Here is a 23,883-nt window from a genome sequence, read left to right on the forward strand (position 1 = left end):
AAGCCTGGGCCATCTTTTCTCCCACAAGGCATCTGGGCAGTTCCTGCCCAGTGCTACTAAGGCTCTGATAGGATATCTCCTCCAGTCCCAACTGCAGATCAACCCAAGCAGCCACCTTGGCAGGACATGCTGCTTGCTAAATGTCACAGCCCCCTACCAGATGCTTGCTCAAAGGCTGCCACTTCACCTGACCACCTGCATGAAAACTGCAAAGTGCACCCTATCCACCTTCTTTGTCTCATTTTTTCCCCACAACACTTATTACCTTCTAACCTTCTACATATTGTACTTATTTGTTACCGCATGTCTAGCCCAACTAGATTATAGGTTCCATGAGGGCAGGGAATCTTCTGTTTTGTTCATTGCTATATCTTCAGCACCCAGGACAGTGCTGGACATGTGGTAGGCATGTGGTATTTGCTGAATGAATGAGCAAGTGAACCTATATTGTCATGGAGAAAATGTCCATAATATATTGTTAGGCAAAAGAAGGCAGGCCTGCCTCTAAATTCTATATATGATGATCTCATCTGTGTAAAAGCATTACTGTGTGAGCATGTGTGAGTGGACAGAAAAAAAAGTCTAGAAAGCTACACATGAAAACGTTCATTGCGGTTCTTTCTAAAAGGTAGGAGCAAAGACGATTTTAACTTCTTTCTAAATGTTTTACAAAGACCATGTATTATTCCTATAAGTTTGTAAAGCAATTACACTGGAAAGCAAACACATTTATGCATGTGCGCACGCGCGCACACACACACACACACACACGGGAGAAGCATACGTTGGTTACAGAGGACCCGAGCAAGAGGTGAGGCCCAGTGACAGCTTACCCACCTTCCTGACAGCGGGCTGGTGCAGCTTCTTCACTCACAGACCGGCAATGCTGAGAGAAATAACAGAACGAGGTTTACATGGGCCTAGGACTCAGCAGCACCTGCTTCAGAACTCCTCCAAAAAAGGAAAACTCTAAAAACCAAAAACTATTTCACTGCCTCTCCAGAGCAGTCTCAGAATTATTTAATCCTCTGTGATTGTTTTTAAATTATATTAGAATGTTTCAGAAAATGTAAAGCTAAACTAATATATAAAGTGCAGTCTTTTGCAACTAAAAATCCACTTTGCATTAAAAGCCTCATTCTCCCATGCCAGTATTAAACTGGAAGTCAGGATAACTGAATTCCATCCAAGATCCTGGGCCTGGCTTGCAGCACTGTCTTGATTCCTGCCCTCCTCCTCCATTCTGACAGCATATTCTGTATACAGGTGCCCATATGAAACCAACCCAGTGACTTACACACCCCCTGTCACCCATAAATCACCGAGGTGCCATTAATCAATAATATGCACCCAGTGAGGGCCAACTCTGGGCCCAGCAGGTGCTATCAGGTGGAAGAAAAGGAAACAAAAGATAAAGTCAGCCTTCAGAGAAGGACTAACACACAAGAAACGAGGAAGAAAACAAGTGCACTCCCTTAACGGCACAGCGCTTACTATATGTGTAATGGGAGTTCTAAGAAAAATGAGGTAAGTGTGGGCAAGAAGGCTGCGAGGAAGAGGGCGGGCTCATGCTCAGGCTGAGCCAGCAGCAGACCAGGATGCTGAGGCTGGAGACAGGAGGTGGACCTCAGCGCCTGTTACCTCAGGACTGTGGGCAGAGCCACCCCAGTCACTGCCGATTCCCCTGCCCCTGCCTTCCAGACAGGGGGTGCTGCTTTGACCAGTTAATCAGCTGCCCACTTACTGAGCACCACATGTGCACAAACAGCCTCCTGCACAGAGGGCCGACTCCCCCTGAAGGCAGATGAATTCTAACTCTCTGTGACAGAAGCTTTCACATCTCAGTTGATTTCAGGAGCCAACCAGAGCCAGAGAGGAAGAGAAGCATGTGCGTCTATGTCCAGCTCCAAGAACTCTGGTCAATCCACAGTGATTCAGAGCACTGCTCTAGAAAGGCCTCTATTAGAAATGCAAGCAAGGCTCGGGTAGAAGCAGTGGAGAAGGCAGAAAGAGGAGGAAAGAGGCCAAGTCAAGGACACTGCAAAGGGAAAAGGAATTTCAAAAGACAGCTTTGCAGGGGGCAGGGAAGAGAGCAAGTGGCATCTAAAGAGACCAGCCATCCTACAACTCAGGACTTCCAGTACTAAAACCAGGACAGCCCCAAGCAAAGCAGGACAAGTTGGTCAACCCAGCCATACCATCCTCAGGGATGCTAAGAAGTTGCCTGATAACTGGGTGTTCTTTCTCACATCCTTTGTGGAACCGTCACTGCTCGTTAGCACCCCTGGGGCCAATGGTCAACCCAGGGAGGTGACTACTGTGTCCTTCCTGCTGGTCCTTCTGGCTTGTATCCTCTCACCTCAACCATACAGGTTTCCAAAGGGGCTGAGGTAGAATAAAATTCTTTATTGTTCTTAAAATAAAACCTAGAATCACAGCCACTATCCTTTATTCCACTGTTTCACAGACACGAGCTTATCAGCCGACCAGTTGGGAGAGGACCCCATGTATCCCTCTTGGAGAAATAAGCATCTTATCTGTAACAAACCTGGAAATCAGAAGAAGCTGGAGAGGTTGGCGCACTCAATCTTGAAGTCATCCCCATTCATTCTCCATCTCCCTCTTCCCTCTTAGAGCTTCAGTTCCCACCCACCTCTCCCAAAGGTAGGTTCTAAGAGATTACTCCACCCACATAATCTGTTCATTCAACAAGGATTTACTGAGCATTTACTATGTGGCAGAAAGTTTGTTAGGCAAGATTCAGAACACAAAGCAAAATAAGACACAGTCTGTGCCTTCTGAGAACTGATGGTTCAGTCAGGGAGAGGGAGTGGATGTGCAGGCAGGGATGGTGTAGAGGTGAGAATCGTTCAATTATTCAACACATATTTACTTTCCCCTTAAGATGTGCCAAGAACTGTACTGTGAGAATGTAGATAAGTAACGGAACAACTGCAAAATCATGTATAAAATGGTCATGCGGGAGACCTCAGGACAGCAACCGCCCCAGCCACCGAGGCAAATACCAACGGATCACCGCTTCTCCTTCACATGGCAGTATGTGCTGTGGAGGACTAAAAACAAAAGAAAAGTGGTAAGACCAAGCCCTGACCTCAAAGAGTGAGCCAAATGATCAAGGAGATAAAACCCTCACAGATAAACCAATCTGCGAACCACCAGGTATGGGGAAGAGCTAACTGTGGAACACAGAATTTCAGCACAAGGAGCAACAAAGCTGGACAAAGTCCGCAGAGTTCCCCAGAGGGAGCAGAAATAAAATCTGAGAAGTAATACCAAACGGGGAGCATTTTCCGGGCAGGAAGAACATAGCAGGTATCTGTGATTTTTCTCAAAAATCAAAGATGAATGTATAGTTATTACTGAAAGTGTTTCTAAATGGCACACCTATCCACATGTCTTTGGCTTGAGTAAATAGGAAACTTGCCAATAGTGACCTTCACAAATGTGAGTTACACTGGAATAGAAAGATGGGCATCAAATCTGACTTCAGCTGTCCACACTATGAAGGTGGGGAATTGAAACATACTTAACCCGGTAATGAAAGTCAGTGTGCATGTCTGTATAAACACATACCCAAATTTCCCTGGCATTTTTTTTCTTTTCTTTTCTTTTCTTTTTTGAGATGGAGTCTCACTCTGTCACCCAGGCTGGAGTGCAGTGGCGATCTCGGCTCACTACCAACTTTCATCTCCCAGGTTCAAGCGATTCTTCTGCCTCAGCCTCCCGAGTAGCTGGGATTACAGCCATGCACCACCATGCCAAGCTAATTTTTTATTTTTAGTAGAGACGGGGTTTCACCATGTTGGCCAGGCTGGTCCCGAACTCTCAACCTCAGGTGATACACCTGCCTCTGCCTCCCAAAGTGCTGCGATTACAGGCGTGAGCCACCACGCCCAGCCTCCCTGGCTCCTCTTTACAGGTCTACCCTCAAGCTAAACAAATTTCATCCTTCTGTTAGAAGAACATTCCATAATTCAGAGAAAGAGAAACTGAATTACCGGGGATGATCTACAGATTAGTAACTGGGAATCGACCACATTGGTTTTTGCTATAATGATATTCACTAAGTATGAGCAAAAAGGCCACCTTTGGTCTAATGGTACACTGGTCACTCAATAACAAGTTAACAACCATTGACTGTCTATTTAATGAAGAACACTGCAATGGTGCTAAAAGGAATGGAAGGAAGGGGGCAGTGGGAAAGATAAGTTAGAAGGAAGGCAGGATACAGTGAAAAGAAATGGAAGACTCACGAGATAGTGAGTCTGGTCCCAGTTCCACCACTGCAAGGTCTTGGGTAAGTTGATCCCACCTTTACTTCCGCATCCATGAACATGTCCTATCTATCTCTCAGGGTCATTTAGAGTTGAAATGAGACAGTGTAAGCCTAAGTGCTTGGAACTGCCGAAGGCTCTGTATAATGCACCATGAGGGTTTGGAGGGACCTACTTCCCCAGCTTCACTAACTACCCTGTCTACTTTCCCAAGAGTCTTCTGAATCTCTCAATTTGTCCAATCCTCTCAGACAGTATCTGTTTTAGGGGAGCACAGGAGCCAAGGGAACCCAGTCAGGGGCAACTAAACTCAATTCCAGACCTTTGGGTAGCCCATCAAGGAAGCTGTCCTGTTTTTTTTCCACTGGAAAAACTGGTTTCGGGGCATCTCAGCTGAGCCCTGGGTAAAGCCTCACCTGATGCTAGAATCTACCCCTAGATTGTTCAACCACATAGGCCAATACATTTTCTTCTTTTGCTTGAACCAGTCTGGGTTGGTTTTCAGGTACCTTCTAACTCCTCACTAAACCTGTGGCTCCATAAGCTACCCAGTGAACCATTTCCTACCTGGTGTCCTGAAGTGGGTGAAGAGGTGAAAAAGATCATTCAAGGAACAAAAAGAAGAAAGACAATCATAAGCAATAAAACCAAAGTGATTACTGGGTCTGCCTTTATTGCTTCCTGTCTTCTAAGACCAGGGAGGGTCACAGTGATGGAGGGGGTAAAACCCTTCAATGGTAAGCCAAAGAATTAGTGTCCATCTCAGCTCTATTTCTGCCTGTTTTCTCCAGATGTTTACCTATTCCCTTTCATGGTAACCGCCGAAGAGCCCAGAGGAACAATACCAGTATCCCACTGATTTATTTTATATCTTAAAAAATTACTCAGGGCCTGCAGTACTGAGCTCATGTTCAAATTAAGTTTGCTGAAAATCTAATTTGGGATGAGTAATTTAATTTGGCTACTACAATTAAAAGTGGTACAGTATTTGTGTTTTAGAGGAAAATCGTATTAGATTCATCTAATCTTATTAGTGGACTATCATATTTAGATCGCATTCTATCTGGAACAGATACATACTAGATTGATTTCCTTCATAAATCATTTGGGAGACCAAAGGGACTAGACTTCTCCCTGCTCCTTGACCAACCACCTGACACAGGTCAGTGCAGCCAGTGAATGCAACAGAGGCCTCACTGAGAAGCCCACCACACAGCTCTGGAATTCACTAACCCAACACATCCACCTAGAACAAACCCTCATGTTTTGCAGATGAGTAAACGAGGTCCAGAGTAGACAAGCGACTTGCTCCGGGTCACATAGTCTGTTAGTTAGTGACAGAGCTAAAACTACATTTAACTTCCCTGTGCCACAGTTTGTGTCCCTGATGCTCTAACACGTGTGTTCTTTATAAGCTCTAACACAAAAAATGGCCAGATGGACCCTGAGTCCCCACTGTTACTCACTTGGTTAAAGCATGGAGTCATCAGATGCCATCTCTCAGCCTGCCTCTCTGCCTCTCTGAAGTTCCCAGGGAAGGGAAGGAGCATGGAGAAGCTGATCTCACTATCCCCATGGATAACTTAGACCAGTGCCCCAAATCCTTCCTGTCAAGTCCATTTTCTTGATGACGAGTTTAAACCTCCTCACTCTCAGATAACAAACATTCACATTAAGGACATTCAAACCCTATGACAGGTCAGGAAAAAGAGTCCGGTTTGCTTTTTAAAATGTTCTTAATCTCAGGAGTACTGTTAACTGGGCAAGACTCAATGGGTATAACACCACACATCGGGGTTCCAACTGCAGAGTTTAACTTAAGAAAATGAGGTTATGAAGCAAAAACATGAAAATAAGAAGCTAGATAAAAACACTTGCAACATGTGACAAGTGAATACACACACCGCATAAAAATCCCCTGTAAATGATTTTTCAAAAGATGGAACACTGCAAAATAAAAATGAGAAAAGACCCAAAGAGGCAATTCTCTCTCTCTCTCTCTCTCTCTCTCTCTCACACACACACACACACACACACACACACACACGCAGATTACTGATGGCCTCATGAAAAATGTTCAAATCCATTAGTAAGCAAAGTTTGCAAACTGAAACAACACGATACTATTTTCAACGATCAAATTGGCAAAAACTGAAACAACTATACTGTTCACGATAGTCAAGGATGCTCTGAAATAGAAATCCTCAGATGCTACTGATGACTGTAAATTAGTCCACATTTCTGAAGGGCCATCTGGTGATATGGATCACTAGCCCTAATACTGAGTTCACTCCCAAGAATATTCCCTGATGAAATAATCAGAGGAATACTCCAAGATTTATGTGCAAAGACATTTATAGCAGCAATATTCATACTAATAAAAATCTAGAAAAATCCAATGGTACCATAATAGAAAAATAGTTAAATAAATGATACATCAATACAAGGAATGCTATGTCGGCTTTAAAACTCATGTTTTTGAAAAAGATTTAAAGACACAGGGAAATGCTCACAAAATTATGCTAAAACTCAAAGCTATTAATAGGATGGTTCTATTTTGTGAAGGAAAAACATACAGCATATACATTATATATATCATGTGCATTATAAATATAGTATCTTGTGGCAGATTCAGCTAAATGTCCAACAAATATTTATGCTTCTCTTTCCAGAGTGTGGGATTTTCGGCGAGAAGCAGCTGCTCAGCCAGGGGCTACATGCCCCAGCACCCCCTGTATCTAGGTGGTGCCATGTAACTACTCCCACCAATGGAATGGAAAGTGATTTGAGCACTTCTAGGCTGAGGGAGGTGGAAAGTGATGTGCCTTCTCCGTGCTCTCTTCCTCCATCTGCCAAATGGACACAGGGGACCCCAAGACCCTAGGGAATGGAAAAGCAACCAATGGAAGGGGCCTGGGCTGCTGAATCGCTCAGGGGAGGGCTCCACCGGTGGAGTGATCACCAATCCGAAACACCCATGTTGGACTGAGTGAGAAATAAACTCTATTGTGTTAAGCCATAATTTGGTGTGGGTGTTGTTGTTGTTGTTGTTTTTGAGACAGGGTCCCAACTCTGTCACCCAGGCTGGAATACAGTGGCATGATCACGGCTCCCTGCAGCCTCAACCTCCCAGGCTCAGGTGATCCTCCCACCTCAGCCTCCTGGGTAGCTGGGACCACAGGCACACAACCGTGCCTGGCTAATTTTTTATGGAGATAGGGTTTTGCCCTGTTGCCCAGGCTGGTCTTGAACTCTTGGGCTCAAGCCATCCTCTGGCCTCGACCTCCCAAAGTGCCCGGATTACAGGCGTGAGTCACTGCATCCAGTCTCATAATTTGGTGCTTTAATGGTTTCTTCAGCTAGTGTTACCTTAATATGCACACATAGAAAAACTACTAAAAGGAAATCTACCAAATTTTATCTGATGCACTGTATGTTAGTCAAATTATAGGTATATTTTTAAAATTTATTTGATTTCACCACAAACATGTCTTATTTGATAACCAAAAAGTTACTGAAATAAAAAAGCAGATTTGGCCGGGCGCGGTGGCTCAAGCCTGTAATCCCAGCACTTTGGGAGGCCGAGACGGGTGGATCACGAGGTCAGGAGATCGAGACCATCCTGGTGAACATGGTGAAACCCCGTCTCTACTAAAAAATACAAAAAACTAGCCGGGCGAGGTGGCGGCGCCTGTAGTCCCAGCTACTCGGGAGGCTGAGGCAGGAGAATGGCGTGAACCCGGGAGGCGGAGCTTGCAGTGAGCTGAGATCTGGCCACTGCAACTCCAGCCCGGGAGACAGAGCGAGACTCCGTCTCAAAAAAAAAAAAAAAAAAAAAAAAAAAAGCAGACTTTAGGTAGCAGTGTTATATGGTGAAATATTAAAATAGTGAACGTGGTTACAAACATTAAAATGTAGAAAATTATGGCCGGGCGCGGTGGCTCACGCCTGTAATCCCAGCACTTTGGGCGGCCAAGGCTGGTGGATCACGAGGTCAGGAGATCGATATCATCCTGGCTAACACGGTGAAACCCCATCTCTACTAAAAAAATACAAAAAAATTAGCCGGGCTCGGTGGCGGGCACCCGTAGTCCCAGGGGCTCGGGAGGCTGAGGCAGGAAAATGGCGGGAACCTGGGAGGCGGAGCTTGTAGTGAGCTGAGATCACGCCACTGCTCTCCAGCCTGGGAGCCAGAGCGAGGCTCCGTCTCAAAAAAAAAAAAAAAAAAAAAAAAAAAAGTAGAAAATTACAAGAGCTCAAAGGGAAAAAAATCTAGACATACGACCTTTTAGCAAGATCTACTTAAACAATTCTGGACAAATGAATTGTCCAAAAATGAACCAAGGTTAGAATCCTTTAATATGTAAAGAGCCCTTGTGAGCCAGTTAAGTGAGAGTTAAATATAACAACTGGGGGAAAAGACATAACCACTTAGTTACAAAATATGAAATGTAAATGACATACACATATAAAAAGATTTTCAAACTCACTAATAATCAAATACATGCAAATGAAAATGAGATAGTCTTTATCTCTTTATCAGATTTATACATTTAAAATATTATGAATACAGGATCCAACATTGCTAAGATTATCACGAAATGGGTAATCATACACACTGAAAAAAGGAGTTGAAAATTGTATCATAATTTCAATGAGTAATTTGGTATGACAACAGGAAAAAAATGCCTTAGCTTTCCCAGGCCGGTGCAGTGACTCACACCTGTAAACTCATCACTTTGTAGTCCTAGCTAATCAGGAGGCTGGGCTTGAGCCCAGGAGTTCGAGGCTGCAGTGCGCTGTGATCACACCATTGCACCTCAGCCTGGGCGACAGAGTGAGACTCCCTTTCAAAAAACGCAAACAAAAAACAACCACAACCCGTTTGACTTTCTAGATATTTGTTGAAAGAAATAATTAAACAATATGCAAACTATGCATCAGAGTTGTTTGAATAGGAAGATGGAAAAAAAAAAACAACTCAGGGCCGGGTGTGGTGGTGGCTCACTCCTGTAATCCCAGCACTAAGGCCAAGGAGGGTGGATCATCTAAGGTCAGGAGTTTGAGACCAGCCTGGCCAACATGGTGAAACCTGTCTCTAGTAAAAATACAAAAAATTAGCCAGGCGTGGTGGCGGGTGCCTGTAATCCCAGCTACTTAAGAGGTTGAGGCAGGAGAATCGCTTGAACCCGGGAGGTGGAGGTTCCAGTGAGCCAAGGTCACGCCATTGCACTCCAGCCTAGGCAACAAGAGCGAAACTCCACCTCAAAAAACAAACAAACAAACTCACTCTATCTGTAAGGAGCTGGTTAAATACATTATGATACATGTGTGTATGTGTATTCATGTATTGAAACAATTTATAGCCATTAAAATTATGCTGAATATCTGAATGAACAAAGCATAAAAACGCTCATAAGGTAAAAAAGCAGGATATAAAGCAATTCAAGTAGTATGATTTCTTTATTGTTTAAAAAAGTGTGTGTATATACATGTATATGTATAAACACGTTATAAATGCATAAGAAAAGATTATGGGAGGATTTCAATCAAAATGGTGATGGTAGTTGTGGAATTACATATTTGCTATATTTTATAAGCTTTCAACAATGGACATGTATTACTTTAATTTTTTTATGTTTTATTGTGAAAAATTTCAAATGTACACAAAAGTAGCTAGAATATATGTACCTATCACCAGCTTGGATGAAGATCTTCAGGGGTCTTGGTGTAAGAGCTGGAATGTGGCCAGAGGCCCTTTGTGAGGCATGGATGGGATCCGGGTTTGGATCCAGCTGCCTTGGAGGGTGCTTGTGTCAGTGCTTGGGGGAAGGGTCCAGATGCAGCCTGCAAAGCCATGAGAGGGCATATTTCTTATTACTACTGAATTTGTACATTTTCTATATATTTGTTTAGTGTTGTATTTAGTTATCTATTCAAGTGTTCTAACAAGGTTTAGTACTTTTCTTTTTAATTTGAGCACTTCACAGTATAAAGATTAATGCTGTCGTATTATTGCCAGTCTTTCCCCAATCTGTTTCCCTGTGTTTTTTTTTTACATAAACGCTTCATTTTCCTGTAGTTTGATTGACTATTCTTTTCCTTTTTGAATGCTTTCCTTTGTTTCTAAGCAATATTCAATGCTACAGATTTCCTATGCCTCTACATTTTGCACTTTAATCGTTTAATCCATCTGTAATTCATTTTGGTGAAGCCAAAATGATTTTTCCCAAATTGCTAATGAGGCATCAGAATTATTTATTGAATAATTTTCCCTTCCCCACTGATTTGTGATGACTGCTTTATGATTTATTAAATTATTTATGCAAGGGTCTATTTCTGAACTATCCTAGTTCACTAATCTACTTCCTCCTTTTATGACAGCACCATAGTATTTTAATTACAAAGGCTTTATATTGCATCTTAATACCTGGTAGTGCTATATATTTTAATATCCAATAGATCTGACTCCCTTCCCCCAAAACCACTTTCAGAATTCCCCCGATGTTCTTATCTATTTATTTTTCCAAGCAGACATAGAAACATCTTGTGAAATTTAAAACATCCTGATGGGACTTTCAGAGGAATGGCATTAGACTCATGAACTAATTTCAGAAGAATCCAAATCCTTAATTTCAAGTTCATCATCTAGAAATAGGGTTTTAGTTAAACTCTTTAAGTCTTCTTCATCTACAACTAGGCAATCTGTAGTTAATAATGTTATCATTTTTCTTTATAATATTTATTCTCCAAGTTACTATTTTATGACTCTCTGCATTGACTAAAACTTGAAGAGGTAACCAGTGATGCCTTTAGTGTTTCACCAGTAAGTACAGTGGCAGTGGGCTGCATGAACCTGATCTTTCTTATAATGTTAAAGATTGGTCACTTTATATATCACTCTTAAAGTGGTATGTAAAAACTTAAAAACTGATTGAATACACTTTTGGAATTAATGAGGTTATTACATATTTTTATTTAAACAACTTATGTGAACCATAGGGAAATATATGTATATGAAGCCATTCTTGCATTCCAGGAATATAATCTATTTGGTTATGGTAGAACATTCATATTCTCTATTGTTGAAATCTACTCACCAGAATTTTGTCTAAAACTTTTACATTCCTAAGTGAGACTGGTATAGATCCTCCCTTTGGGGACTTGCCTGTTTTGATATCAGGGCCATGCTTGCTTGAAAGAAGGATCTGGAAGTTTTCCATCTTTTTTCTCAATCCCAGAACAGTTTATATAACATAGGAATTATCTGTTCCTTGAGAGTTTAAAAGGATTTTCAAAGGCTTTTTTACATCTTAAAATATTCCACCTGGCACAGGGGTGTATGAGCGTGTGTGTGTCCATGTGGACATTACCATGTTAGTATACATTTAGAATGACATGGAAGATACTGATCTCAAATGGAACAGCTCTATTATAATTTATGGCCGTTCTTTCCCCCAAGAAAAGGGAGTAAATGCCCAAGATGATAAAGTGTTGGGAAAAAAACGCATTTTCCCAGGCTTTGGTTCCAAGAGCCTCCTTTTAAGAGGCACATGAAGGTTATAGAAGGTGATCATGGCATATTGGATGTGTTGAACCATTCAAATTTCATTGAGGCTGACCAAGTTTGGCAACCACAACTTGACCACTGACATTTGGAACTAGAAAAGCTAAGACCTGGAGAGACAAGGAGAACCTCTGTCTAACCCCAGGTCACCTCCAGCTCTGTGGTAAAGGTCTTCCAACTTCCCATTTTATTGTGTCATCTCCAGCCTAGGATGCTTCCCCTCTTCCACTGCAATGAACACTTGTCACTCTAAGGCTTTCTGTACTGCAGGGCCCCTAGACCAGTGACCCTACAAGCACTTCACAGGCACCACAAATAAAGGCTCAGAGTTGTTTTGGACTGAATGTTTATCTTCCCCCAAACTCCTATGTTGAAGCCCTAAACCCCAATGGGATGCCATTCGGAGATGAGGTCTTTGAGAGATAATTAAGTTTAGGTAAGGTGATGAGAGTGAAGCTCTCACGATGGGATGGGTGATTTTATAAGAAGAGGAAGAGGAGATTCCTGTCTCTGGGTGCACAAGGAAGAGATCAGGTGAGCACACAGCAAGATGGCTCTCACTCACAAGCCAAGAGACGAGGCTTCAGAATAAAACTTACCTTGCTGAGCACCTTGATCTTGGGCTTCCCAGCCTCCAGAGCTGTGAAAAATAAATTTCTTTTTTTTTTTTTTTGAGATGGAGTCTTGCTCTTTTGTCACCCAGGCTGGAGTGCAGTGGCACAAACTTGGCTTACTGCAACCTTCGCCTGCCGGGTTCAATGATTCTCCTGCCTCAGCCCCCCGAATAGACAGGATTACAGGTGCCCGCCACCACACCTGGCTAATTTTTCTGTATTTTTAGAGACATGGTTTTGCCATGTTGGCCAGGCTGGTCTCAAACTCCTGACCTCATGATCCACTCACCTCAGCCTCCCAAAGTGCTGGGATTACAGGTGTGAGCCACTGCGCCCGGCCCATAAATTTCTATTGTTTAAGCAACCCACTTTATGGTATTTTGTTATGGCAGCCTGAGCTAAGACAAAAATGTTGTGGTAATGTCTGTCAAAAAGTACAATGTCATCTGCCGTGGAGTAAGATATGCCTTAAGTGAAACCAGTGGTAAGGGGTCTGAACAAATTAAGATCCAATGTCAGCCGGGTGCAGTGGCTCACGCCTGTAATCCCAGCACTTTGGGAGGCCAAGGCGGGTGGATCACGAGGTCAGGAGTTCCAGACCAGCCTGACCAACATAGTGAAACCCCGTTTCTACTAAAAATACAAAAATTAGCCAGGCTTGGTGGTGTGTGCCTGTAATCCCAGCTACTCAGGAGGCTGAGGCAGGAGAATTGCTTGATCCCAGGAGGAAGACGTTGGAGTGAGCCAAGACTGTGCCACTGCACTCCAGCCTGGGTGACAAAGTAAGACTCTGTCTCAAAAAAAAAAAAAAAAAAAAAAAAATCCAGTGTTTGCTAGAACGTGCAAGAACTGTGCCATAAAAGCATATGAGCACAGATGAGGATACTAGAAGGACTCAAATGGTAATGCTTTGCCCAGGAATGCGGTTAACAGGCAATAACTGTAGGTGTTAGAGTGCCACAGAATGGTCTTCTTTTTATTGAGAAAGACACATCTGAGATCATGTCCTTGTTTACAGGAGACCCATGAAATGTTAGAATTAGGACACCTTTTGCCAGTCAAGGTGATGAGTGTTAGGACAGTCCTGCAGGAAGGCAACAAACTTGCTTTGGCTCCAGGATTTCATGATTCCATTCATAATTTCACACGGGTGAGCAAACAGTCTTTCTGTCCCGGTCAACAAGGATAGAGGAGTTGCTTTCACACCAGTCATGGCCTAACACAGAAGCTTAATCCTGGCTGGAAGGCAAAGTGTGTTTGTGGCAAAGCCAGGCAGACGTGTAATGAAAGCAGAATGAGTAATGTTTAGTTAAGCTTCTGGATGGCAGGGGTGGTTGGGTGTATGTTTGGGGATTTTTAATGACTCCAAAAGGCGTCTTAAAAAGTCACACTATTTTGGCACTTCTGAGATGCAACTTTTGCTACAAGTACTAACACCAGCAAGTGACTGCTGTAAGTATTAATACTAGCACTTACCAGCAACATTTCTCACAAGCACCCCTTCCTTTCTGGAGCTCCAGGGATCAAACCAAGCTTTCTGCATATTTGTGGGGGGGTGGGGGGGTGGCGCACACACCCTTTCCCACCTGCAGAGGCATACCATACAACTGAAAGCCAGATCAAATTGAAGACATTTATCAATTTTAGGGTTAAATGGTGGAAAAGGAAAAACTGTTGACACACTTTCTAATTTGAACTACTTAGGTATTGCAAGATTTTCTTCCTGCTGGTGGAAAATTAAACTAACAATTCTAAGTTAATGACTGGAGGGTAAACGGTTCCTTCTTTATAAAATAAATTGGATTTATCAAAACTTGTATTAAAATGGATTTTCTCCCAACTTTAACTTATAAATCCAATCAAGATATGACTCTAGAGAACTCTTAGGCTCCAAGTGAGGCTTCAAAAAGTAGGGTGTATTTCCCTACAGTTGCGCATTCAGGAGCTAACTCCACATCACCAGGTGAGCGCCCAACACCTGGAGGGCAAATGCAGGGCAGTGCCCACCCTCCCTTGGTGTACTTTTCACAGGTGATGTCAGAAAAATAAGAACAATGTAGTAAATTATTCCTAAAGCTGAGCGTTTTCAATTTAAAGATTTTTGTTTTGTTCTTATATTATCTTTTCCTACTACTTTGGCATTAAGATGGTTTTTTCATAAAAGCTTGGTGATGAGTGTTAAGAGTTTTTAAAATGTCCTAACTTGGCAAAATAAAAAAGACTGGGAGTCCTAGGCCAATGCCCTAAAGCTTTTTTTTTTTTTTTTTCTCTCTCTCTCTCTCTCCTAGTGCTTTCTTGGTCCAGGCAATCTTCATTTGAGAACCACTAGTTTACAGCACTCTCTAAGCCAAGGAATTTGGAGTCAATCAGTGCTCATCTAGGTATCAAAATGGTGGCAAGCCCCAAGTGCAACTAACAACCTACAGAAAACAGAAGTCTAACTTTAGTCAACACTCAGGGGAGTGGGGATGAAGAATGTAGTCTTCAAAGCTCCTGGTCATTCTGGAACACTGTTCTCCTGCTGCACCCTACATGCTCAGCCCTCCATCGTCAAAGCCTCCTCCTCCTGGTTCTGAAACAGGTGGTAAAGCTTTTGGAGGCCCTGTGCCAACCTGTGCTCTCCCCACCATTAATCTGGGAAACCCAAATCAAGATGCTTGACCCTCCTGGGATTCTGAGAGGTCAGCCCTGTGGCACCAGAGGCTTTCGGGAATGATTCACCATATCGTCAGCTGAAATTCTACTAAAGTGTATGCCCGAGACTAGATTCTCAGTACTGCGGCATCTCACTCAATCCCAGTGATCCGAAAATCCATCCATCCTCCCAGGACAGCTGGTTCAGGAAACCAAAGGCAAGGGGGTCACTCATCCCTCCAGAGCCTCCAAACTGAGAATAAGGAAAAAAATCGCCAGGCTCAGTGGCTCACACCTGTAATGCCAGCACTTTGGGACACCAAGGTAAGTGAATTATGAGGTCAGGAGATTGAGACCATCCTGGCCAACATGGTGAAACTCTGTCTCTACTAAAAATACAAAAATTAGCCGGGCATGGTGGCGTGTGCCTGTAGTCCCAGCTACTCGGGAGGCTGAGGCAGGAGAATCGCTTGAACCTGGGAGGCGGAGATTGCAGTGAGCCAAGTTGGTGCCTCAGCACTTCAGTCTGGCAACACAGCAAGACTCCGTCTCAAAAAAAAAAAAAAAATCAGCTGGCACAGGTCATGACAGGCTATCAACTATTTAAGAGATTTTTCAACTAAGAATATAAGAACATATTGCCATAAAATTTTAAAATCTCTATATTCTAGAGGTTATATCTATTTTTAATTGTATGCTCCTTAAACTTCTATTTAGGCTTCCCCCAAAATGAATTCTAACAGAAAACAAACAAACAAACAAACAAAAAAAAACACTTCAGTAAAAAAAAGAATCCACAAACACTAAATATTTTAATACCTTTATTTACCTTCTCTCTAACAGAACTAATCAGCAGCAGATAATATATTTGTTGTGAAGAGAGTTAATTTTCTAGATTAAACATGTACATAAAAACATAAAGGTGACAATATTTGGCAATATATGACACTAATAAAGGTAACATTTATTGGGCTAGCCACTGGGCTAAGCGCTTGACTCGGACGGATCACCTCAGTTAATCCTTACAGCAAACCTATAAAATAGGTGCTATTCTTATTTCCATTTTATAGATGAGGTTATAAATGAGGAACCTCATTACTGTAATTTAATCTTCACCAACCCAGAATTTGAGTTCAGTGTTTACTCTGGCTATTAAAAGGTTGAATAAGCAAATGAGAAATTAAACGGGATTTCAGAAGGTATATTTAGCCTGCTAGACGGTCCTACGTTTTAAGACACACTGAAGAACAGATGCTACCTGCTTCTAACAGGATGTGTTTGGGAAGGTTCTGCTTGACACTATACCACATTAAAACACTGGAAGATTCAAACTTTTAGTAGTTAAGGTTGAGTGTCCTCTCACTATTATCCCCAATGACTGGTCCAAGTTAGTAAGGTTATTATTCTACTTCTACCGGTGGTACAGTATGATGGATGTCAGCTGTGGCTCCCAAGATCTATTTTCCTCCTCCCCTGACAGTGTCCAGAACTCTACACACCCCCAGTCTCCCCACAGCCTGGTGCAGAAGCCAGTTTGGTGCAGAAGCCAGCCTGAGGATGAACTGACCCAGGGAGGAAGGAGCAGCGAGATTTAAAAAAAAAAAAAAAAAAAAAAAAACCTTGGATGGTTTAGGATACTGCTGAGCTGCTGGTTCATGCCCACCCTGCAGTCCACCCTATCCCTGCACATGGCAGGTACATGAGCTGATTAATCAGTTCATTGTGCTGACCTCACAATGCAAAGTTTCACTCAAACATACACAAAAGCTTCTTTTGGTCTAAAGTAGAAACATCCTTGTAATCCAAGTGACCTTCAACTCTTGACTCTGTGAGACTGTTCCCATTTGCTCCGCAGATCCACCCTCCATCCCCCTCCACACAGCTCTGCCCTACAGAGGCTCTGCCCTCCGTGGACAGCACCCCCCCAGTTCCCTTGCCTTCTGGTTCTGACTGAGGCTACCTAATGGGAGGCACCAGCATCAGGAGACAGGAGATCTCAGGGGTTCAATGAGGATATTTATTTTCTTGGCTCTTTCCTGGCCATGCTGCTGTAGGTTGATTACATTCCTCTACCAGGGACACCTCTCTAGCTCCTGTTTCCCATCCTGACAGCCAATCCCTCCCTCTTCCTTCCAGGCCTAGGCACAGTAACAGCTCCCTGACACTGCTGACCCTGGGTGCTTCAGCATCCCTTGTTGGCTTCTCTTAACTCTGCCTGCATCCTTATAAATAGTCCCTTCAGTACAGGCTCTTCAATTACCCCATTTGCACGAGCCACATGTTTCCGACTGGAACCCTGAGATACAATGGCTTTAAAATTAAATCAGAATTAGGCACAATAAAAAAGAAACCGAAGCAATCAACTCTGAGCCTCACATAGGAGGAATGGAAAGTTTGGCACATGCCAAGAAAACAAAACCACACACACTGAAATAATCAAATCAGATACCACCACCCCCTTCCCCACTGTCACCAAGAATGTGTGGAGGACGGAGCCATCTCCTGCTGGATTAAGCTGAAATAAAAGCTTAACATTCTATTTATGCACAAACTACTGACCCTTGAAACAGCTTGTGGGAGGCCCGGCAGAGGAATCATAGCTGTATGCCCATTTTATGGAGGGACAAACTGAGAATGGAAGGGATCTTAAGGCCAGAGCTGATAAAAACACGAGGAATGCCCCAGGGCCAGCTAAGGCTCCTGAGTCCAGGAATCCGCCTCCGGCATTCTCTGTGGAGCTTCCCACAGCAGCCTTCTACACCACCACTCTCCAGAGATGCATCCCAGACATTTTTAAGTCCTTCTAAACACTTCTAGAACTACCATCCGTGGACGTCCATTGGATCCTCAACTATTTACAACTCTGCGAAATCAAGAGAAACAAGATGCCCTCCACCCCATTCCAGAAGCTGCCAAAAACCATTATGTGAATCCACAATCCCTGACCATTTCCCAAAGAAAATTTTCTAGAAATCAATGGATGTCCAGGCCCAGAGCAGCCCTCCTCCGCTTCCTGGGCCGTTCTCCACAATATGTGGGTCCAAGAAATGGTCTTACGACTGCTTTGCTGTAAAATGTTCCAACACCAACAATACCCAAGAAGCTACCTGTTTGAGGATGAAGAGGCTGAATCTTTCAGGGTTGTCCTGCTTCTGCGTCTTCTTCCTTCAGCATCCTCCACAGCCAGGGCCTGCAGGAGTGACCCAAAGAGCACAGTCAGGACATCTGGCTTCAGCATGGGAACAGTAAGTATTGATCAGGAAGAGACTGGAGGACTGACCCGGGATAAAACCCTGAAGAACCCAGCAGCTGATGGCCCCACCCAGGAGGAGGACCCAGCAAAGGCTGCTGAGGAAGGTCCCCAGGGGAGAAGAGGACTTAGGAGACCAAGACGTCCAACTTCACTCTGGTTATTCAGGCTCTAAATCCAAGTCATCATGGCTTTCCTCTTTCCCTCACACCCCACGTCTAATCCATCAGCAAAGGACGCCAGTTTTAATGTAAAGTAATATCCAGACCCTCACCATTTCTCAACACCTCCACTGGTACCACTTTGGTCCAAGTGAGCAGCATCTCTCATTAGTTTACTGTGATAACCCCCTAATTAGTTGTCCCACTCCTCCCCTTACCTTTCTATAACTATGTCTTGGAGGTTGAACAGTGTCTCTCCAAGATTCCTATGTTGAAATTCTGATCCCTCGGATCTCAGAATGTGGCATATTAGGAAACAGGGTCATTGAAGATGTCATATTAGGAAACAGGGTCATTGATGATATAAAAGTTAAGATGAGGTCCTACTGAAGTAGAATGGGGGTTCCTAATCCAAAATGACTCTGGTATCCTTATAAAAAGGGGACATTTGGAAGATTGGAGGTTTTCTGCCACAAGCCAAGAAGCTACCCAGAGTTGGAGAAGGGCCCGAAACAGACCCTTCCCTGGAGTCTCCAGCCAACACCTTGATCTTGGACTCGCAGCCTCTAGAGCTGTGAGACAATAAATTCGTGGTTTAAGCCACCCAGGGTATGGTACTTGGTTATGGCAGCTCAAGCTAACAAATACAGCATGCTCCCCAGAGCAGCCTAAGTGATCATTTAAAAATCACTCTTCTGCTCAGAACACTCCTATAGTATTTCATCTGTATCAAAGTAAAAGCCAAAGTCCTTGACATGGCCACAGTCCAAATGACTTGGCTGGGCGTCTTCCCTGATGGACTGAGACACCTGACCCCTTCTCCTCCTACTCTGCCCTTCCTCCATTTCCTCCAGCCACAATGGCTTCCTCAAACATTCAGGAAGGCTCCTGCCTCAACCCTCTGCACTTGCTCTTCCCCATCCTTGCAGCACTCATCCCCCAGGCATTTGTCACTTCCTATAGGTTTCTGCTCTCATGTCCTTTGCAGTGAGGCCCACCTCCAACCCCGGCCCCCTTCCTAGCCTCCTTCCCTGTGGTATTTCTCTTTACAACTCTTATCACCACCTGACATTTATTTATTTTTTTCGTCCCCCTTTCCCCACTTCCCTTAAATTGTAAACTCCCTGAGAGCAGGGACATCATATTATGGTGTGCCCAGAGCCTGGCACATAGTAGGTGCTCAAGAAATAGCTGTTGAAAGACTTTGTATGATGGAATCAAATAAGCCAAAGAAAAGAAAGTTGCAAGAAGGAGGAAGCTGTCCACAGTGTCAAAAGCAGCAAAGAGCCCAGACAGATAAGGACTGAAGTGTCCGTTGTGTGTGGCAACATGGAGGCCACGGGTGACCTTAGAGAGAACAGCCCCTGCAGAAGGCGGGAGGCCTTTGCAGCAAACCCACCAGCTCCCTGCCCTGGACTAGGTACAAGCCCCCACCGGTGGAGGCCAGCCTGCGTGGGCTGTGTTAGCGAGGGCAGCTTATTTCCATACATCCATCTGTGAGGGGTGGAGAAAAGAGAAGGTGAGGCTGAGGGGTGTGAAGGTCTGAGGAAGTTGGGTTGCAAGACTGAGGCGTGAGGTCCCAGGGGCTGCAGGAAGCAGGGGGACCCCTGTACAGGGAGAGGGTTCTCTCTAGCCAGGAGGAAGGATGTCTCTTTCTCTGAGTGCAAGGAAACCAGGTGGGAATGAGCCCAGATGCAGGTCAGCACACAGGAGGGCAGGCGGGAACCTGAGTGGGCTAGTCGTGGAGTAACATTTTCAGTGAACAGAGAAGCCAGGTTGTCTCCTGAGTGGAGAAGGGCAGATAGGAGAGGAGGCTGGGATGCATGTCCCACTGTGGGTATCAAGTGCAGGCGTGGCCCTGAAACCCAGCACCTCCTGACGTTTGTGCCCTAGGTAGCTCACTGTCTCACCCTAGTCCACACCCTGACTGAGACAGCCAGCTGCTGGCCAGCATCCAGGAGGGCCCTGCTCTAACCAGAGGCCGTGGTTTCATAGAGGCACAATCTGCATGGATGTGGGGTTTTCTGTGACAGCCCTCAGTAGCCAGGGTTTAGGAGGAGAAGTTCCTAAAGCTGAATTCAAAGCCCCAAACAGGTCCATCTCTTTCTATGAAGGGTTCATCATTCTCCCGGGCTCCCAGACCCAGAACCTCATACTCCACTCCCTTAAATCCTCCCAGTCACAAAATGATGCCTCTTCCTGCATGAGAAGATTCATTATTCCTTGAGTACCTACAAAGTACTGGGTGTGTTACAAGTTAAAATCCTCAAACAAGAGTCCTGTGGAGTGTTTTTAGCCACTATTTATAGACGACAAAACAGGTTGAAAGAGATGAAGTAATTTGCTCAAGGTCACACAGGTAGCAAGTGGCAGAGCTGAGATTTGAAACTTTCCACTTCCCTCTCGTCTTTTCTACATATACTACCACCACCCTAGTCCAAGTCCTCAACATTTCATTCCTAACACTTGACATGACAAATGTCTCCTAAGTTACCTCCCAGGACTGCCCATTTACAGTTCACAAATTGAGACGGATCTTCTTACAGCACTGCATTTACCAATCCCGGCCCCATGCTTTGGCTTTGGAGGCTCCTCAATACAGGAACATTCCAAGCTCCACAGCCACCCCTTGGGATCCTTCATAAACGGTGCACATCTCCTTCTTCAATCTTGCTTCCCATGCGTACCTCTGCTCACCCCATCTGTAATCCCCTGCCCAGTCCATGCACCCCATCGAGGTCCCAACACCCAGCACATTCCTCCCCTGCAGCTCTGCCGTCTGGCCACCCAGCTCCAGCCCTCTCCTGCAGTCTGCTGGGCGGCACTAACCCAGCTTACCAAGCTCTCCCGGCTCTTCTGAGCTCACTGCATCTAGCTTCTCTGGGCAAGAGTTCCCTGTGCTCATGTGGACTGCAAGCCTCTTGAGGGCAATGAATCGTCTATTGAAAATGCTTGCAACTGCCCGCTGCTCAACACAGTGTCTCAGTTATTTGATCTACAGAACAATCTGATACTCAGGCAATATGATTCCAGAAGTTTTTCAGAAAATACAGGGGAACCAGGATGGCCAAGTGAAGGGACACGGGGCCTTCTTGAAGCTGGGAGGCATACCTATTCTTCCTGTGCAGAGGCACCGGAGTCCAGCACCTCCTAACATCCACTCTAACGGGGAGGAGGACGGCTGGATTTGGCTCCTCCCTCCTCTTCCTGCACCTGCATATTCAAGGTCTTGGTGTCCTTTCTTTGCCACCCTTTCATATGCTTTTGTAGACATAGATAGATATACCCTCTTCTTCCTGCTTCAAGGGAGAGCTTGAAATGTGAGAAATCCAGCTGTATGGAGACGCTCATGGTGACTGGCAGAACAGTCAGGGCTGGGCGCCCAGAAGCAGGAAAAAGAATATTCTATTTCTGGGAAATGAGAAGTTGGACTGATCCACTTCAATCACTGGCTACGGACCACCATCTAACAATTCTGGGATTCCCAGAGTCACAAGAGGAAGATGCCCGGGAAAAGTGAAAATCAGCAAAGCACTCAAAGGCCATCCAATCACCCCAGGCAGACAGATGGGCAGATCTGGGTAACAAGGGGCTGAGAGAAAACCATAGGTTTCAAGGGGATACTGTCACCAAGATGCCCTATAAGAAATCAGGATCTACCCAAGCCAGGGGCAACCAAAGGGGCAGTGTACTCCTCAGGACTTAGCTGAAGTCATAGGAGCACTGGAGTCAGGCCTGGGATCAAATCCTAACTTCATCAGCCAGGTCAGCCTTCACCTCTTGGAGTCTGGCTCTGCATAAGTGACTGTGATGCCTAAATAAAATAAGTGTAGGCTGGGCGCGGTGGCTCACGCCTGTAATCCCAGCACTTTGGGAGGCCGAGGTGGGCAGATCACGAGGTGAGGAGATTGAGACTATCCTGTGAATGGTGAAACCCTGTCTCTACTAAAAATACAGAAAATCAGCCCGGCGTGGTGGCGGGCGCCTGTAGCCCCAGCTACTCGGGAGGCCGGAGAGAATGGTGTGAACCTGGGAGGCGGAGCTTGCAGTGAGCCGAGATCGCGCCACTGCACTGCAGCCCGGGTGACAGAGCAAGAGTCTGTCTCAAACAAACAAACAAACAAACTAACTAACTAACTAACTAACTAAATAAGTGTATGGAAGTATAATATCTAGCACAGTGCCTGGCCTTACATAAGGGGCTTCCTCAGTCGTGCTCCCCTCCCCGTTTCCAGCCTTCAGACCTCACAGCTCTCTCTACTCTTACTAACAGAAACAAGCACAGAGGCCACAGAGCATTTCCCAGCAAGAAGGTTTCCAAAGAAGGACGGCAGAAGTCCGCAAAGGAACAAACAGGCCACCCCACTGCTGGTAAGAGAGAAGCGCCGGACTTCGGTGAATGCCCGGGTTTCAAAACACAAAAAGCTCCGAGCCTCTTATCGTACCTAAACAGGAAGTTTGTGACAAACTTAGAAAACACGCATGCACAGTGGCAAGAGGCTGCACGCCACTGAGAAAAGATGAAATCCGGCCCTGCTGGGGGCCCTGTGTGGAGGAGGAGCGTGCGGACCCGACACTCCCACCGCACCAAGATCTTCCTGGCTCTAGGAGACACACTTACCCTGGGCTGCTCCTCACCTCAAGCATGGGAGGGATTTGGGCCAAAATGTGCGGAGCTGCTCCGGTTTCCAAAGCGAGGCTCTGCTCACCCCCTCCTGCTCTCTCTCCCACCCCTACCCACTCAGGCATCTAGGACATCAAACACTCCCAACAGCTGGCAGGGGCCTAGTGACTGAGGTGTTTAGCGGGGGGACCATTTTTTCAGCTGGGAGATCTTAACACAGAAAGGGGAAGTGACACACAGAGGTCCCGCAGAGCTCCCGTCCTCAATCTGATCTCCATCTGGCTGCCCGGCCAGCGTCTGTATCATCGGGCCCTTCAGCATTCCACAACGGGGTCTTCAGCTGCCATCTCCTTCCCCTTTGACATCCTGCCTGGCCCTAACATTTTTACTCGCATTGTTCACACCAGGATGGGGCTCGATAACTTCAGTTCATTTATCTGAAAGTGCAGGCAAATGTGGACACAATCTGTGTCTCATCTCAAGTAGAGGACAAACTAGGAAGCTCCTTCCCCTTTGTTCACAATCTCCCAAGCACCTGTGGAATTGGCCCTTCGTCCAGGCAGTATATTTGGTGGCTGTGCTCCAGTAAATACTCGGTAGATTAATAAACAACATCAATACTTCCCTATTGCGCCTCCCCAACCAGGTTATGTCCCACTTGTCTCTGAGTCACCCTCAGCAAGAACGGGTCCCTCCACCCCTCCTGAGTGGAGGGCCCAGCTGTAAACTCGGTCTCCT

General features: G+C 45.0%; 1 protein-coding gene across 3 annotated transcripts in view; it reads right to left on the reverse strand.

The window, feature by feature from the left end:
* The window catches only part of TRERF1 (transcriptional regulating factor 1), a 226,676-nt gene that overhangs the window by 117,226 nt on the left and 85,567 nt on the right, over positions 1–23,883 (reverse strand). For 2 of the 3 annotated variants that reach the window (XM_025384080.1, XM_025384078.1), the window contains exon 3: positions 18,218–18,300. The gene's annotated coding sequence lies outside the window, so the exon portion shown is untranslated. Of the gene's footprint in view, positions 1–12,461; positions 12,503–18,167; positions 18,301–23,883 lie in introns of all 3 variants that reach the window. The other variant, XM_025384079.1, reaches the window with a different exon arrangement.

The sequence above is a fragment of the Theropithecus gelada genome, chromosome 4 (genome assembly GCF_003255815.1).
Source record: "Theropithecus gelada isolate Dixy chromosome 4, Tgel_1.0, whole genome shotgun sequence".
NCBI classification, from domain to species: domain Eukaryota; kingdom Metazoa; phylum Chordata; class Mammalia; order Primates; family Cercopithecidae; genus Theropithecus; species Theropithecus gelada.